This window comes from Bos indicus, chromosome X, assembly GCF_029378745.1.
Source record: "Bos indicus isolate NIAB-ARS_2022 breed Sahiwal x Tharparkar chromosome X, NIAB-ARS_B.indTharparkar_mat_pri_1.0, whole genome shotgun sequence".
Taxonomy (NCBI): Eukaryota; Metazoa; Chordata; class Mammalia; order Artiodactyla; family Bovidae; genus Bos; species Bos indicus.
Window position 1 is genome coordinate 151,487,061 of NC_091789.1, and position 15,408 is coordinate 151,502,468.

Sequence of the window (15,408 nt, forward strand, 5' to 3'; positions counted from 1 at the left end):
AAACAAGGTGCATTTCCCCCCCATCTTTCCCTGTTATGTCTCCTGCCTGATATTTTTTTTCTCCCATCTTTTTCTTGATGTATTTCCGTTCCTCTCAACTAGTGTTCCCCCACCTTTGGAGCATCAGAAAGTGTTTTCATGGTTCAATCACACATAGACATATATCTATCCTCTTTTAGATTCTTTTCCCACATAGGTTATTAAAGCATACTGACTTACTCTGTGTCGTGATTCCGTTACAGTTGGGCTTCCCTGGTGCCTGCAATATGGGAGATGTGGCTTTGATTCCTGGGTCGGGAAGATCCCCTGGAGGAGGGCATGGCAACCCACTCCAGCATCCTTGCCTGGAGAATCCCATGGACAGAGGAGCCTGGCGGGCTACAGTCCCTGGGGGGTTACAAAGAGTCAGACACGACTGAACAACGAATACGTCACTTGATACACACTTTTGTTCTTTTTTAGATTCATGGTTCACTTATACATAAACATGTATTCTTCTTTTTAAAATTCTCTGCCCATAGAGTTCAGTACAGGGTATTAAGTAGAGTTCCCTGCGCTACACAGGAGGTCCTTCTTGTATGTCTATTTTATATACAGTCGTCTGTCTCTGCAGATCCTTATGAACTTGTTTGCAAAGCAAAGACAGATTCACAGGTCTTGAAATCAAACTTGCGGTGACCAAAGGGGCAATGTGCAGGAGGGATAAATTAGGAGTTTGGGATTAACAAAGATGAGTTGCTTCAAATCAGTTCTTTTCACTTGTTCCTCTAAAGCGGAGGCAAGAAAAAAAAAATTTTTTTTTTTCCACCTAGGAAAAAATGCCACAGCCCTTCTCTAAAGCCTGCTGGGTCTAACGGAAATAATTATTGGGTGAAACGTTGCTCCCAGCCCCTCCGTGGTATATTAAAGCCACAGTATGGAAATAAAGATATTACCATGCTAGGAATGCTTATTGTTGAAATATGAATACACAAAATATATGACGGAGGTTAGTATTTAAATTGCAAACACGAGGAGATGTTTATTAAGGTATCAGAGATCCTGAGTTGTTTTTTTTTTTTTTTTCACTCTCTCCCCCCTCTCGTAATTTTCAATATAATCTAAATTAAGCTATAAAAAATCATTACCTTTAGCAATTTTTAAAATCATCTTTCATCTCAGGGAACCTAACTCATGGCCCACTGAAAATATTGCGAGTAAATACTGTATTAAGAGCATTGATAATTTTCCTTCATGCAAGGGAAAGCTTGTGAGGCTGGAAGCAAAATTAAGGGGAATTACCAACTCAGCCCCGGGGGCCAGCGAGGGTCCTTGGATGTATCCACCGGGGAAATACATTTTTAGGAGCACCTTTTCCTAGCTGATGTGAAGAAGGGCATGACTACCCGCTCCAGTGTTCTTTCTTGCCTGGGAAGGAGCCCATGGACAGAGGAGCCGGGAGGGCTACAGTGCATGGGGTCGGACACGACTGAGTGACTGAGCACTTGCCTAGCTAATGACTTCCACCAAGCCTTCCTGGAAACACATATCGGTGAGGTATAGTGCCCTGGTCAGAATTGATGGTCGGACTTTTAATCCAGCTCTTTGCAACGGTTTGGGGAAATTTGGAGTCTTTCAGGAAGACGAATGGTAGCATTTCGGATGCAAACGCTATTTTTAAGTCATCCTGTGTCTGTGACAAGGAGAATAAAACAAATTCAGGGCTCTCCCTGGGCCGTGGGCTCAGCTACCCGTGGGTCCAAGGAGTCACCCAGCTTTTCCCAGGCTGATTAATTCTCAGACCCTACGCCCTCTCTCCCTGGTGTTACCCTCTCTCCCTGGTCTGACTTCTTAATGGGAAAATAATTGCAAACTTTGTGCTGAGGGGTCCTTGAAGGTAAAGGAGACGCACACCACCTTTGTCCTGCTCTAGGGAATGTTTTTGTCTTGCTCTGGAAAGAGGACTTAGAAAGGGAATCGGCCTCTGGGGTCTGCTGTTTTCAGACCCTCTACTTTCTCTGCCCTGAAGGAAACCACGGTCCCTCCAGAGTCAGACACGACTGAGCAGCTAAACTCCCAGCACCAGCATTACACGGATGAAAGAAACAGGAGGGCGGTCTTTTCACCTGAGTGTGCAGAAAACTGGGCTCTCGCTCCTGTCTCCCCACCGTCTGTGCTCTTCAACTCCCATTTTGTAGGGTTCACCAGATACCCAACTACATACACGCTTTTCTTAGATTTTCCAGTCTCCCTCCCCCATTGGGGCAGCCATGTTGTCAGGTGGGGCTTACAGACAAATTCTTTAAAAGGGGAATAGCTTCCCTTGATAATCCCCCACTCCTTTGCCATGTTGTTGGTTGTTTTTTCTTATTTGTCTCATCTGGAATGTTGACATGATGGCAGGAGCTACAGTAGCCATTTTGTGACAAGCCATTGGTGCTTAGTTACTCAGTCATGTCCATTGGTGCTCAGGTGCTCAGTCCTGCCTGACTCTCTTGCAAGTGTGTGGAATGTGCCGGGCTTCTCTGCCCATGGGATTTTCCCAGCAAGACTACTAGAGTGGGTTGCCATGTCCTCCTCCAGGGGATCTTTCTGAACCCATATCTCTTATGCCTCCTGCATTGTCAGACAGATTCTTTACCACTACCGCCATGAGGGAAGCCTGACAAGCCACCAAGGAAAAGCAAAAACAGGAAAAAAAAAACTGTAGGAAGACCTACACAGCGTCTTTGAGCCTCTGCCCTAACCTGTGCAGCCTAGCTTCAGGATTCTTATTATCCAGGAGAGACAGAAAAGTCCCGGGGAGCTTTGAGTTACTGGTTACACAGGCTACCGGGCACATGTGCCCAGAACAGATGGAATTCTAGAACCAAAACTCCAGACACCGGTTCAAGCCACAGAAAGGGTGAGATTTGGATTCCTTAAACCAATGCCAGGATGATGGTTGAAGCAAGGAGTGGAAAGAAAGAAAAAAAAGAAAGAAAGAAACAGCGGGAAGATTGATGGAAAACACAGCCTCAGTTTTCAAAATTAACATACACGCTCTTGGGGGTGGTTTAAATATTTAAAGACTCATGTTTAATCATAATAAAAATATTTCAGAGAAATAGTAGACTCAGCCAGAAGAAATGAAGAGGAAATTAATATAGATGGTGTATCCCGTGGCCACAGGATAAACTGGCCATTTCTAACCTCACCTGTCTAAAATATAGAATTACTTGGACACGGGTAACAAGTCTAGCGGCCTCGCGGAGATGGAAAACAGATTAGCAGAAAAAGGAGGCATACAGTGCAAGAGAAACCCCATCCCACAAGGGAAGGTCAGGGTAAATGTTTGTGCACACTGGAAATACTACACCTTAAAAATATCTTGGTGCGTCTGGATTTTTCATTTTGCAGTGATCTAATCGAAACTGAAGACCGGTAACCTAGCCTAATTTTTTAAGCATGAAAAGGATTCTGGTGATATCAGCGGCTAGCTTGCAACCAAATAGAAACATCCCAGCTACTCAATTTGTTTCTAAATGCCGTCTCACCCTCCAAACAGACTCTAAGTATGTGTATTATTTTCCTCAAGTTTTCCTTTGCTCCTTCGATTTGTTTCCAGTTCAGCGTTAGCAGAACATTCCAGCAGTGGCGGGGTAGGGGGGAGAAAAAATCTGATATTTCTTTTTGTCCAAAGCACTTCATTTTTCAACGTCTACAGTATACAGAGCAGATGAATCTGTTTCCTGTGTTACATTCTCCTCTGCGTTCGAATTCTCACTGTCGGTTTCTTGTTACCAAGCTCTTCCCAGTCTTAACTCTCATGGAGCTCAAAGAAAGGCTCGTCTTATCCCAGAGCTGGCAAGATTCACAAAGGTGGCAATATTAAATTTTTCTTGATAAAACAAGGCAAGGGCAGGATCGGCGTATAAAATGTGACTTTTGATCATTTAGAGGCTGGTAACTCTTTCTCTAATAAAAGTTTATTTAAAAAAAAAAAGCCCTAATGATAACATTTTGTTGCCAAAAATAGGGGGTCCAGAATCCGATACATGTGTGGTGGTGTGCTTTGGATTTGCGATGGAAGTCACTGAAACGCTGTCTCCTTTCCACATCACCCGATCACATTTCCCAATGCTACCGCAAGTATGAGTTTGGTGTCCGTTTAACAAGGCTGTTCTTTCGACTGAAATTATAATGCTAGCCTAAGCCTCCTTTCTTGCAGTATTTTATGATTTCCCATTCTTTTCTAGCACCGAATGTTAGTTTTAGCCCAAAAGGGATTTTCTGGGAACGTTTCAGAAATCCCATTTCATCTATTTTTGAGCCGTCCGGCCATGGGGAGATGAAGGCTTTATACACATGAAGACATTTTTCAGATGCCTTTCGGAGATCTCGGTCAGACTTGTATTTTAAAAATGCAGACATGCCGGGGGAAGGCGTGGGGGCGGACAAACCTGTGCTTCTCCCGACGAGGGGGCCGGGCGTTTGTAGACGCACTCTGTACTCGCTTAAAATTAGCAAGCAGCCTAAACACACGGGAAAGAGCGCTCTCTCCAATAATACTTATTTAACATCTACCAAGCGGGAGGCTCAGAGGGAAGAGGGATTCCCGAGAAAATATGTCAGTTACCCTCAAAACTCCACACGGAGTCCAAGCTACACCGACCACAGCTTCTGAAAAATATCTGTTTAAGGGCACGTTTGTTTAAACACATGGACTCCAAGTGAGAAGCGAGGTTGGGAGGGGAGGGAGGTGGATATGGCCTCAGCTTTTTTCAAAAACAGGTTTCACATATCTTCTGTTTCTTAGCTGGAAACCAAAGCCACTTTTCAGATATGTGCGTGTGTATAAAAAAGGTACATATATATGAGATATGTGCATATACGTGCTTAGTCGCTCAGTCACGTCTGACTCTCTGCGACCCCATGGACTGTAGCCCACCAGGCTCCTCTGTCCATGGATTCTCCAGCTAAGAACACTGGAGTGGGTTGCCATGCCCTCCTCCAGGGGATCTTCCCAACCCAGGGATCGAACCTGAGTCTCCCATAGTGCAGACAGATTGTTTAACAGTGAGCCCCCAGGGAAACCCTATAAACATATATGCTGCTACCGCTAAGTCGCTTCAGTCGTGTCCGACTCTGTGCAACCCCATGGACTGCAGCCTACCAGGCTCCTCCGTCCATGGGATTTTCCAGGCCAGAGTACTGGAGTGGGTTGCCATTGCCTTCTCCTATAAACATATATGGATCCATATAAAGACTTACTTTTATATGTAAATATATCTATACATGTAACAAAAGATACATATGTATCCATATTTGTGGAAATCTATGTAGATAGATGTCTACAAATAATCTGAATACTTTGACCCAGAATCTAAATAAAATACGAATACACATCTACACAGAAAATATGTATATAATAGACATAGATACACAAGCCTATGTATTTAAGCAAATATATATTTCTATACATAAGTGTATATCTATACAAAAGATATACATGTATATACATTCCACAAATGTGTATTATATGGTGGTGGTTTAGTAGCTAAGTTCTGTCTGACTCTTGTGACCCTGTGGACTATAAAGCCTGCAAGGCTCCTCTGTCCATCGGATTCTGGAGAGTGGAGTACTGGAGTGGGTTGCCATTTTCTCCTCCAGAGGAGATTCCTGACCCAGGGATCAAACTGGTGTCTTCTGTATCTCCTGTCTTGGCAGGCAGTTTCTTTCCCAGTGAGCCACCTACCTTTCCCTAATCCCCTGTGAAATTACAGGTCTCCTTCTTTCTCTGAGTCGCCCCCTGAGCCATTTACTGCAGGAAATTCCCCGAGAAATCATGTGCTTGGCCGTTCCGCCGTAAACAGCGCCGTACAGAGCTCCAAAAGTCATCCCAGCTTCACGTTGCAAATCGAAGGCCCTTGCGACTTTCGCAGATTAAAGACAGACTTTTTAAAAAAAGAAATCACTTGATGACTCAGGACTGAGCTTTTAAATGGATATCCTAAGAGAAGAAAATTTGATCTTTCAGGATTTTTTTTTTTTTTGGCAGGGCAGGGTGGTGGATTGAAACGGAACTGGGGAAGGGGCGCCTTTCTTGCATGGCTACAAACAGTTCTGTCTCCTTCGGGGACAAATTAAGGATAATGTCCGGAGTCAGACGGCGGGCATGTTGCACAATCGTTCATTTTACGAGGAATCTGCTGGCTCTGCCCGGGTGACCGGGCCGTTCTTTCCACTGGAGACGAGCTGTGCTGCAGAAAGACGCAGAGCAGCGGTTCAGTGCCTGAGAGATGCATCTGGCTTCCGTGGATGCGAATGGAGGATGCTGGCGCCTGCGAAGATGAACCGTCCTCTGCAGGGGTTTAGAAGAGACCTGCTGGGTCTTGGGCTTGAGCCTCTGAGCCCTGCTTGGACCTGTCTTCAGTGTTCTCGGAACCAGGGTCCAGGCTGTACTTGGATGCGTTCAGACATACAAGGCTCACCCCCTCATTAGGAAGCGATTTCTCAGGGTGTGACAGCCCTTTCCTGTGGCATCTAAAAAGAAATGATACAAATGAACTTACTTACGAGATAGAAACAGACTCACAGACTTGCAGAATGAACTTATGGTCACCAGGGAGGGAAAGATGGGAGAAGGGATAGTCAGGGAGTCTGGGATGGACATGGACACATTGCTGTGTTTACCATGGAGAACCAGCAAGGACCTGCTGGACAGCACAGGGAACTCTGCTCAGTGTCAGGTGGCAGCCTGGATGGGAGGGGAGTTTGGGGCAGACTGGGTATGTGTGCAAGTGTGGCTGAGTCCCTTTGCTGTCTGCCTGGGACTATCACAGATGGTCATCAGCCATGAAAAAAAGTGAAAGTGTCAGTCGCTCACTCGTGACCGACTCTCTGAGACCCCGTGGACTGCAGCCCACCAGGCTCCTCTGTCCCTGGATTCTCCAGGCAAGAGTACTGGAGTGGGCTGCCATGCCCTCCTCCAGGGGATCTTCCTGACCCAGGGGTCGAACCGGGGTCTCCTCCTTTGCAGGCAGATTCTTTACTGTCTGAGCCGCGATATCCGAACACAAAATAGAAAGTTCTTTTATAAAGAAGCTATTTCTCCCTGATGTTTGGACGTTCTTTCTCCGTGTAGCCCTGAAGTTGGTCGCTTGAGAGCACAATTCCTTACCCCACACACTAGACCGCAAAAGGCAGTTCAAATGGCTCTTCCTCACGGCCGACATTCAGACATTTGCAGGCAGACAACACAGCCTTGCCTAATTCCTCCTTTCCTGGGAGGTTTTAATGATTGAGGCGGAAAGCCTCCAGAACCCCCATCTTGCTTCACATGCAGAAGGTTCCAGAAATGCCTCCACCATCGCCTTGCAGTCCATTTAAACGTATGCCGAGCCATTAACCAAAAGCCTACAAACATGAGGGTCTGAAATAATACAGAGTACGTTTCCCACTGCAGGGCAATTGAGCTGGAAACAAATAAGAGAAAGATAACTAGAAACTGCCTTGAGTTGGAATCTTAGGCACTGCAGTTCCAAACAACCCACGAGCCAAAGAGAAAATCAGACCAAACACTAGATACCGTTTCAATCCGAATGGTAATAAAAACACGAGCTGTCAAAACTCAAGGACTGTGTGGGCAGATTTGGGGGTGGGGATTTACAGCTTTAAGTTCTTTTATACAAAGGAAGAAAGGCTGGAAATTAGTGAGTTAAAAACCCAACTCAAAAAGTCAGAAAATATTGAGCAGAGTTCCCTGTCTTATACGGTAGGTCCTTGCTGGTTGTCCATGTTAAACACAGCAGTGTGTCCATGTCCATCCCAGACTCCCTGACTATCCCTTCCCCCATCCTTCCCCCTGGGACCATAAGCTTATTACAGAATATTGAGCAGAGTTCCCTGTGCTGTCCAGCAGGTCCTTGCTGGTTCTCCATGTTAAACACAGCAGTGCGTCCACATCCATCCCAGACTCCCTGACTATCCCTTCCCCCAGCCTTCCCCCTGGTGACCATAAGCTTATTACAGAGTATTTAGCAGAGTTTCCTGTGCTGTAATAGGTCCTTGATTGTTATCCACATTAAATACAGCAGTGTATAGATTATATAACAATGTAAATGGGAAAAGAATTTTAAAAAGAATAGACACACTTGTATGTATAATTGGAAAAAATGTATTATAATCCTAGAGGGGAAAAAAAATCACAGAATTGCACACTTTAAAATGGGAAAATTTGATGATACGTGAATTATATCTCAATGAAGCTGTTATCTAAAATGTCAGAAAAGTCCTTAAACCCAAAGGAAGAACAGAAATGAATCAATTAAATAATGAACATAACACTGAAAAAAAAATCAACAAAACCAAACTGGGTTGTGTGAAGATTAATGAAAATTGTATACCCCTGACAAGACTAACCAAGAGAAAAATAAAGGATAAAGAAGCAACATTAAAAAGCAATATTAGAAGAAAGATATGTCTGTAGATCCTTTATATTTCTTTTTAAAAAATAAAGAGATTCAAAAACAAGTTCGTGCCAACATTTAAAACATAGATACCACAGACGAGTTCTTAGAAATAAAAACATGAATTCAAAACACTTAACGTATAATTTAAAAATTCGCCACAGGGAAATTACCAGGTTCAGATATCTTTGCTAGTAAATTTAATGAATACTTAAGGAAGAAAAAATTGCCAACTTTATACGACTTTTCCAGCGTCTCCAAAGTCATTTTTATGAGGTTGAAACTGAGTGGGGAATTATTTAAAAGCAAAATTACAGGTCAAGCTCATTTATGGACAAAGACAAAAACATTTATACGAAATAGTAGCAAACTAAATGTAAAAAGTGGGCTTCCCAGGTGGCACCCGTGGTGAAGAGCCCGCCTGCCAGTGCAGGTTACATGATGAGTCTCAGGTTCGATCCCTGGGCGGGAAGATCCCCTGGAGGAGGGGATGGCAACCCGATCCAGTATTCTTGCTGGAGAATCCCATGGACAGAGGAGCCCGGGCTTAGTCAGACACGGCTGAAGTGGCTTAGCACAGCACATACAAATCCAAAGGCACTTGTTGTAAAAAAGGGTCGTCGAGACTGCCGTGTTGCTCCAAGTATCTGGGACTCTACTCACGATGCACAGGACGCAGGTTTGCTCCCTGATCCGGGACCTAGATCCCACATTAAGGCAACTAAGACCAAATAAATAGATTGTTTTTAACAAAAGTGTTATAAACAAATGCTGGGTTGAGTTTATTCCAACTTCCCCAGGAACAGAGGAAACAAGCGTGCAGGTGGGGGACCACCCGCCGCTCTGGAAGGAGGAGTTTCAGGTAAGTGATTTGCCGTCGACCCAAAATAAGAGTTGGACCATAAAGAAAAATGACAGTGAAAGTGAAGTCGCTCAGTCGTGTCCGACTCTTAGCGACCCCATGGACTGTAGCCTACCAGGCTCCTCCATCCATGGGATCTTCCAGGCAAGGGTGCTGGAGTGGGGTGCCATTGCCTTCTCCATAAAGAAAGCTGAACGCCAGAGAACTGATGCTTTCCAACTGCGGTGTTGGAGGAGACTCTTGAGAGTCCCTTGGACTGCAAGGAGATCCAACCAGTCCATCCTAAAGGAAATCAGTCCTGAATATTCACTGGAAGGACTGATGCTGAAGCTGAAACTCCAATCCTCTGGCCACCTGATGTGAAGAACTGACTCCTTGAAAAAGACCCTGATGCCGGGTAAGATTGAAGGCAGGAGGAGAAGGGAACGACAGAGGATGAGATGGCTGGATGGCATCACTGACTCAATGGACATGGGTTTGAGTAAGCTCTGGGAGATGGTGATGGACAGGGAGGCCTGGCGTGCTGCAGTTCATGGGGTCACAAAGAGTCAGACATGACTGAGCGACTGAACACAGACCTGCCAGCAAGGCTCCCCAGTCTCCTCAGGTATCATGATGAGAGTCCCCCATCTCCTCAGACATCATAATGACTAGAGACCCAGCAAGACCCTTGTCTCCTCAGATATCATAAGGACCAGAGACCCATGAAGATCCCTGTCTCCTCAGATATCATAAGGACCAGAGACCCAGCAAGACCCTTGTCTCCTCAGATACCATAAGGACCAGAGACCCATGAAGACCCCCTTCTCCTCAGATACCATAAGGACCAGAGACCCATGAAGACCCCCTTCTCCTCAGATATCATAAGGACCAGAGACCCATGAAGACCCCCTTCTCCTCAGATACCATAAGGACCAGAGACCCATGAAAACCCCCTTCTCCTCAGATATCATAAGGACCAGAGACCCATGAAGACCCCCCATCTCCTCAGATATCATAAGAACCAGAGATGCATGAAGATGCCCGTCTCCTCAGATATCATAAGGACTAGACACCCATGAGGAGAAGGCAATGGCACCCCACTCCAGTACTCTTGCCTGGAAAATCCCATGAGTGGAGGAGCCTGGTGGGCTGCAGTCCATGGGGTTGCTAAGAGTCGGATACGACTGAGCAACTTCACTTTCACTTTTCACTTTCATGCATTGGAGAAGGAAATGACAACCCACTCCAGTGTTCTTGCCTGGAGAATCCCAGGGACGGGGGAGCCTGGTGGGCTGCCATCTATGGGTCACAGAGTCGGATACGACTGAAGTGACTTAGCAGCAGCAGCAGCAGAGACCCATGAAGACCCCCGTCTCCTCAGGTATCATAAGGACTACAGACCTATGAAGACCTCCGTCTCCTCAGATACCATAAGGACCAGAGACCCATGAAGAGCCCCATCTCCTCAGATATCATAAGGACCAGAGACCCAAGAAGTCCTCTGTCTCCTCAGATATCATAAGTGACACCCTTATGACACCCCAGCATGGCTCCCCAGCCCCCCAGATCCTCAGGTGGCCAGGACCATGGTGTCCGTGGCAAGCACACTTCACCCATCCTGTGAAGCCTGCTCCTCACACCTCGTATTTCACATTTGCAGCAAACCTCTCACGTGGGGGCCGAGCGGAGCCTTCATCACTCCTAATACAATAAAAAGCCACACTTCAAAATATGATTAACCTCATCTGTCTACATTTGGGGCTAATAGAGCCTCCTGACCACATTGTCTTACACCTGGCACTTATGCCCGATTTTATTAATCCACTCTTCCACGGAGGCGGAAATAAAAAAAAAAATCTTTTTTTTTTTTCCTCTTCTTCCAAGGGAACGCCAACGGCAGTGGGCCCGCGCGCATTGGCTACGGGTTAGAGAGGGCAGTAATTAAATGTCAGGCTTGACAGATTAAAATTATGAAATTTAAAATCGCCCCGGAGTTCTTTGTCATTGTCAAATTAGGAGTCAGGGTGATGAGGAGCCCGGCGGAAAGCCGGCCTAACGGATTGAATGGGAATGGGGTTGAACAGCCGCGGTTTCGGCATCCAGATCAGCCTGGTGCTCAGATCAAAGCAGGTTTGGGGGGGCAGTTAGGTGGGGGACTCCCACTTCATATTCAAACAGAGCGCATGGGGCTGCTCCCACAACCAGAATGCATGTACCGTACTGCACGTATGCACTTGGGTACCAGCGGGAGCCAGAGGCTGGGCGAAGGATAATGTATGTTGTGGGGTGTGTTGAACCTGCACGCGAATGATTTATGGATTGAAATCAGGAAGGGGCAATCTCACCCCCTCCCCACTTCTGAATTTACAAGATGGGGGCACGTTTGATTCTGGTTTAAACTAATAATGTCACACCCTGCCCCTGCTCCCATGGCCGACAAGCCCATCATTAAAGTGAGGAGAAACAGTAGTCACGTTTGGATGTGAGAGCTGGACCATAAAGAAGGCTGAATGCCAAAGAACTGATGCTTTCCAACTGTGGGGTTGGAGAAGACTCTTGAGAGTCCCTTGGGCAGCAAGGAGATCCAACCAGTCCATCCTAAAGGAAATCAGTCCTGAATACTCATTGGAAGGACTGATGCTGAAGCTGAAACTCCAATACTTTGGCCACCTGATGCAAAGTGCTGACTCATTGGACAAGACCCTGGTGCTGGGAAAGATTGAGGGCAGGAGGAGAAGGGGATGACAGAGGATGAGATGGTTGGATGGCATCACTGACTCAAAGGACATGAGTTTGAGCAAGCTCCAGGAGATGGTGATGGACAGGGAACCCTGGTGCGCTGCAGTACTTGGGGTTGCAAAGGATCAGACATGACTGAGCAACTGAACCGAACTGAAACTGGTATCACTAGTCATAAAGAACCTGCCTGCCAAAGCAGGAGATAGAAGAGAAGCAAGTTCAATCCCTGGGTAGCAAAGATCCCCTGGAGGAGAAAATTGCAACCCCAGGCAATGGCACCCCACTCCAGTACTCTTGCCTGGAAAATCCCATGGACGGAGGAGCTTGGTGGGCTGCAGCCCATGGGGTTGCTAGGAGTTGGACACGACTGAGCGATTTCACTTTCACTTTTCCCTTTCATGCATTGGAGAAGGAAATGGCAACCCACTCCAGTGTTCTTGCCTGGAGAATCGCAGGGACGGGGGAGCCTGGTGGGCTGCCGTCTATGGGGTCGCACAGAGTCGGACACGACTGAAGGGACTTAGCATGCACGCACGCAAAGGTTCAGTTAAAAGTCTTGGATGATATCGTAAAGGATCAGCTCCGGTGCCTGTTTGGTGACTTCTTTCCTGAAAAGTGCTTGAGATTTCAGTCTTTGGGTGCAGTGTGGAGGGTGGCGGTTGTTCCTATTGTGGAAATCAGAAGCCGCGTAAACGGAGGGCAAGGCAGGACCATGCTAAGAAGCTGTACACCCCCGTGTCCCCAGCCTAGGGGACCATTCGTCTTGACCCTGCAGACCTGATGGGAGGCAGTCTCTGCAAACCCCGCCGTCCACACAGGTAACCACAGCCAGCTAAACCTGGAGACCTCCTCATGAATAATTCAGCAGAGGTAACAGATGAAATATGACGCCTTTCAAAGACATTCCGGAATGCTCTGTGTCTTAGGACGACAACACCTCTCTCTTTCAAGAAGAGTCTTTGGCTCGAGAAATGCCCAGTTGCGGATCCGCAGACAACCCCCAGTGCCGTGTGTGGAAACGGACCCAAACCCAAGGGTGGGAGGTGTTCGGTGCTTCGGGGCTGGTCCCGTGCGCTGTGCGGAGTGAAGGACACCCCACGAGGGGCCCGGGCCGCAGACAGTGGCCACGAACTGGCCTCCAGCCGCAGGGCCAAGGGAACGGACGTCAGAGCAAGCTGACCTCAGAGACTTTGAGTGTGGGGTGGGTTTCAATGCCAGCCCCACCCGCCAAGGCCTACGCCCCTGCGTGCAAATTTCAGTATTCCCATCTTGGCAGACGTTTTCAGATGAACCTTTTCTCATTCCATTTCATTACACAACTTGACCATCAGTGACATTAAGTGTATTCACAGAACTGTGAAAACACCCCCTCCGTCTGGTTCCGGCACATTCTCGGAGATTCCCTTCCCCCGTCCCACAGCCCCTGGCCACCGTGAATCCACTTTCTGTCCGTGGACTTGCCTGTTCCCCGCGTGTCCTTCTGCGTCTGCCTCTCGCAGTGAGCACCGCGAGGCCAGGGTCCATGCATGCTGCAGCTGCTCTCAGACCTTCTCTCCTTTCCATGGCTGCGTCATATTCCACTGGCTGCGTGAAGTGAAGTGTTGGTCTCTCAGTCTTGCCTGACTCTTTGCAACCCCATGGACTGCAGCCCTCCACGTTCCTCTGTCCATGGGGATTCTCCAGGGGGGAATTCTAGAGTCGGTTGCCATTTCTGCCCCAGGGGATCTTCCTGACCCAGGGATTGAACCCAGGTCTCCTGCCATTACAGGCCGATGCTTTAGCATGAGTCACCAGGGAAGCCCCGTCTCCTAAACCAATCAATAATTCACAGGACGCACGAGAATCTCTCGGCTACCCTGAGCGAAAGCATTTCACCTACCAAATATAACAATTTCCACACGCTTTCATCTTTTCATCAAAGTCTCCTTTATCGAGCGGCTCTGCAGAGCAGTGCTGTGGGTTCGGTTTTCATCCCTGTACTCACTTGAAAACGGTTCTAGCGAGAAGCAGACGTCTGAACGGATATCTCACAAGCTTCACAAATGCACACAGATGTCTGCCCTGGCCCCCTCCCAGCGTGTCAAAATTCGGGATGTTTATCTCCTGAGAATCACTAAGAAAGGGAGCACTTAGCATGAAGTCCATTTTGCTTGCTTTTGGCTACGTGGCTTGCAGGATCTTACTTCCCCAATCAGAGGTAGGACGCCTGTCCCCTGAAGCGGAAGCGTGGAGTCTTAACCATTAGAGAGACCGCTGTGCTTGCATGCTAAGTCACTCAGTCGTATCTGACTCTTTGTGGCCCCGTGGACTGTAGCCCACCAGGCTCCTCTGTCCATGGGATTCTCCAGGCAAGAACACTGGAGTGGGTTGCCACGCCCTCCTCCAGGGGATCTTCCCAACCGAGGGATCAAACCCAAGTCTCATGTCTCCTGCATTGACAGGCGGGTTCTTTACCATCAGGCCACCAGGAAAGCCCCAGTCCGGTTTGTTTTATTCGCAGTTAATCCGAAGTGGATTTTTCCCACGTTTCTCTTCTTGATATTTCCTCCCACACATAGTCATACCATCTGAGTCATGCTTTTGCAAGGTTATTTAAATCCTCAACCCCCACCCGCCACCCCTGACCGTATGGTCTCCACAAACACATCACCTTGCAAATCTAAACCTTTCAAATGAGGGCTCCCGAGTGGCCTTTCAGTCGTGAATCTGATCACAAATATGGAGCCGTGTTGCAAATCTTTACTTCTCTGTCTTGGCAACGTGCATCTGGTTTCTGGATGTGGGCTGGGCTGTTGTCGGTGTGGGGAGCAGACACCCGTAAAGGCTTTCGTCCACATCACAGTATTTCCTCTTAGACGTGGCTGCCAGGTGCCCTTCGCAAGCACCAAGTCTATCTCATTGAACGTCACGTTGTCTTTGCGTGTGTAGACACCTGCTCTCTAGCAAGCAAGTCACCACGCGTGTCCATGCCCTGCGTGTTTGGGTGCCCGGCCACTGCAGTCATGTCTGACTCTTTGCGACCCCATGGACTGTAGCCCGCCACGCTCCTCTGTCCACGGATTCTCCAGGCAAGAACACTCGAGTGGGTTGCCACCTCCTCCTCCAGGGAATCTTCCCAACCCAGGGATCGAACCCGTGTCTCTTGCATTGGCAGGCGGACTCTCTACCACTGAGCCACCTGGGAAGCCCTGAGTGTATTTCTTTATTTGCTTACGAAGCACACGTTTGTTTCTCTGTCGGCGTCGGTGAGGGGTTTGATTTAGAAAATTGCGTTAAAACAGGTGATAAGAGTGTCATCTCAGATTTGCTTGCGGTTCTCTCCGCATGTCGTTAAAATGATTGATCATTTAGGACACGGGAGGAAAGATGCAAGATTAAACCCGAGAGCCTTTACAA